Source organism: Fukomys damarensis, unplaced genomic scaffold, assembly GCF_012274545.1.
Source record: "Fukomys damarensis isolate Sample0158 unplaced genomic scaffold, DMR_v1.0_HiC HiC_scaffold_16, whole genome shotgun sequence".
Taxonomy (NCBI): Eukaryota; Metazoa; Chordata; class Mammalia; order Rodentia; family Bathyergidae; genus Fukomys; species Fukomys damarensis.
In genome coordinates, this window is record NW_022900928.1 from 73,037,661 (window position 1) to 73,040,632 (window position 2,972).

A 2,972-nucleotide genomic window follows, 5' to 3' on the forward strand; every position below is an offset into this window, starting at 1 on the left:
AAAAAAAAAAAAAAAAAAAAAAAGATGAATACTAACAAGGTGCTTGGGAATTCGGATCAGAACCCAGATGTTGGTGACCAATTAAGAGACCACTGCAATCCTCCAGATGTCAGGATCTGAGCCCATCTTAGCTGCAGAAAGGGAAAGGGGTCAGGGAAAAGGGTTTTAGAAGTGACTCCGATTCTAGTTTGGTTAAGCGAGCCGATAGTACTGCTCTTAAGATAAGATAATAACTAAACCAGGAATGGTAGCACATGCCTGTAATCCCAGAAATCAGGAGATTGAGACAGGAGGTTCTCTCAAGTGCCAGCCTGGTATACATAGTGGGATCCTGCTCAAATGCACGCACACACACACAAACACACACGCACACATGCACACGCACACTTACACACACAGGTTTACTGGTGCTCTTTCGAAAGTTGCACAATAATCTGTAGGACCTGGAACAGTTCTAACACTTAGAATACAAGTCAAACAGTAGTTAAAGCTTGGACAAACGGCAGTTAAAGCATATACCATTAGAAACTTTGCTCTTCAATCTCCCTTAGATGTTCACACCCCTGAGACAATGGGTTCCACACATGGTATGGATTTACGGCAATAAACAGCTCCCAAAGGAAAAAGATCACTTGGTAATGAAACTACGCATTCCTTACTAAGGATGGAAAGGGAGGCCTAGACATACTATAGAATGCTTCTCAAGAGAAGCAAACACCTGGTGGTTTTATTTTAATTCAAAGTGAGGATAATAGTTGTATTTCTATTTCTCCTATTAGAATAGTGATTTTTTTTTTTTTAAGAGTCAGACTGGATAAAAAGCAAAAAGTGTTCTTATTGAACACAGTACTTTAAATCTTCTTTGAAAAATGATGTTTAGCCAATCTGATTTCAAAAGCATGACCATTTACTTAATATCTGTGGGAATGAAAGCAAGTAAACTAGAGTAGGAAAAGAACCGATGGTGCACATCTGTAACCCCAGCACACTTGAGGCTTGAGGCAGGAGGATCACTGTGAGTTTGAAGCCAGCCTCGGCAGGGTTCAAGACCAGCCTGAACTACATAGTGAGACCCTGTCTCCAAAAACAAAACAAAAACTGTTTGGTAGCTGACAACAACTACAGGGCCATTTTTCCCCCTTTGTACTCCATGCCATAAGGTTTTTTGGGGAAAGTACCTTCAGAACTTTTTGGATGTACGTGTAGTGCATTCTTCATTCACCTAAAATTGCCCTTTCATTCAGCTCTCAGGGAAAACTGAAAGAGATGACTAAACTACTAGATAAGAAGTAAGCGCGTGCACCATCTGGCTCAGAATTCTGAGGGCAGGAATGCTAGATTAAGGCAATTTACTCTCCGAGACAAAAGTGCTGTGGTCAGGGGTGACATCTCGCCCATCCCCAATTCTCATTCTGAGTCAAGCCCTTGAAAGCAACAGAAAACAATGAATTACTGCACCGATTCCTTCTGGAGGAATCCTGTTCAATTTTCTTTGTAACGTTCTAAAGCTAAGCCCTTGAAAGCAACAGAAAACAATGAATTACTGCACCGATTCCTTCTGGAGGAATCCTGTTCAATTTTCTTTGTAACCTGTTCTAAAGCCAAAGAATTGGCGGGGGGGGGGCTTTCACACTTTTATTTTTCTGCTATACTTTACTATCATTTGAATTCTGAAATATTAAGATAACGCCTTCATGTTACTTAATAAAATAACATGCAGGTAGGGGGGAATCAATGGCCAAACTATCCAAGTGCAACAGGCTGATAGAAAGGGGGCTCTCGGGATCCTAACCCTGACTCCTCCCTCTTCCTGGCCAGGGTGGCTATCGGAAGCGCCCAGGGGTGTGGAGAAGCCCGCTTCTCTCCAACCCTGCGGATGAAGTCACAGGGGCCAGAAGAAAACGCTACCCATGCCTAATCCTCCCGCCATGGCCCTCGCCCGCCATCTCCCGAATTAAGGTTTCAGAAAAAGGTATCGCAATCAGGCAGGGGCGTTTTACTTTCTTTAGAGCATGGAACGAAACAGTCTTGTGAGTCAGTGAAATTAAATCAGCCAAATTAAGTATTTACTGGTCGCCGGGCCTTGGGTCCAGACCCGCGGTGAGTGTGATCTGTTTGCTCCATGCACAGCCCGCCCTCAAATTCTTCGGCCTCGGCAACCCGAGCCCCAGCTCTTCTTCCCTCTCCCTTCACTCCGACCTCGCTTTCCTCCTCCCAGCCCCGGTTACTAGTTTCCACAGCACCCCAGGCCCAGACTCACAAGTCAAGGTCCAGTATGTTCTAGTCACCCGGGTTTTGGTCTACTTAGGGCGAATCACAAGTGGGCTTTCATTTAGGTGAGTTTATATTGGCTAATCAGTGAAGCTTTTTCAACGCTCAGCTGTCCCCTTATTAGCTCAGGTTTGCTGCGGTTTAGGGCAACGCATATTACGGTGGGTGGGCTTGTAGTCCTCCGTTACGCCTTTCGATTGGCCGGTACTGGTGGGTCCGGTGACGGGCTTCCATTGCGATTGGATAACGGCTCCTCCCCACGCCCACTTCACTGTCAATCACACCACCCTTAACCCACCGGACCTTTCGTCAGTGTATCCGGAGGGCAAGTTGTTTGGGCGGTAGAAAGCCTTTTCTCCCGGTCTTTTTCCGTCACCATGGAGATTGCTCCGCCCTGCAATGCTGTGCTTGGGCCAGGCAGCCCCTTTCTCAAAGTCCTGTACACCCTTCTAGACATCAGTACCTGTTAATCTGGCCCGATTAACATCTCAGTCTCCACACCACTGGCTTAGTGGGGTGCAAGTCGGCCCAGGCCCACTCATTATTAAGGGCTCTTAACAATCCTATTGGAGGAAACTGAGTCCAAAGCACCAGCTCTAACATCACGTTTCCTTTATCCCTACCTCGCCTCATTTTATTTGTTGTTATTCTTCTCTTAGCTTGCAAAGTAGACAGAAGCAAGGATTATTCTACCCAATGCA

The 2,972-nt window shown here is 45.7% G+C and overlaps 1 protein-coding gene across 1 annotated transcript in view; it reads right to left on the reverse strand.

The window, feature by feature from the left end:
* Positions 1-2,428, reverse strand: part of Tmem218 (transmembrane protein 218) — a 27,757-nt gene extending 25,329 nt beyond the window's left edge. Inside the window, exon 1 of the mRNA XM_010628696.3 lies at positions 2,261-2,428. The gene's annotated coding sequence lies outside the window, so the exon portion shown is untranslated. The remainder of the gene's footprint in view (positions 1-2,260) is intronic.
* Positions 2,429-2,972: the final 544 nt, after the last annotated feature.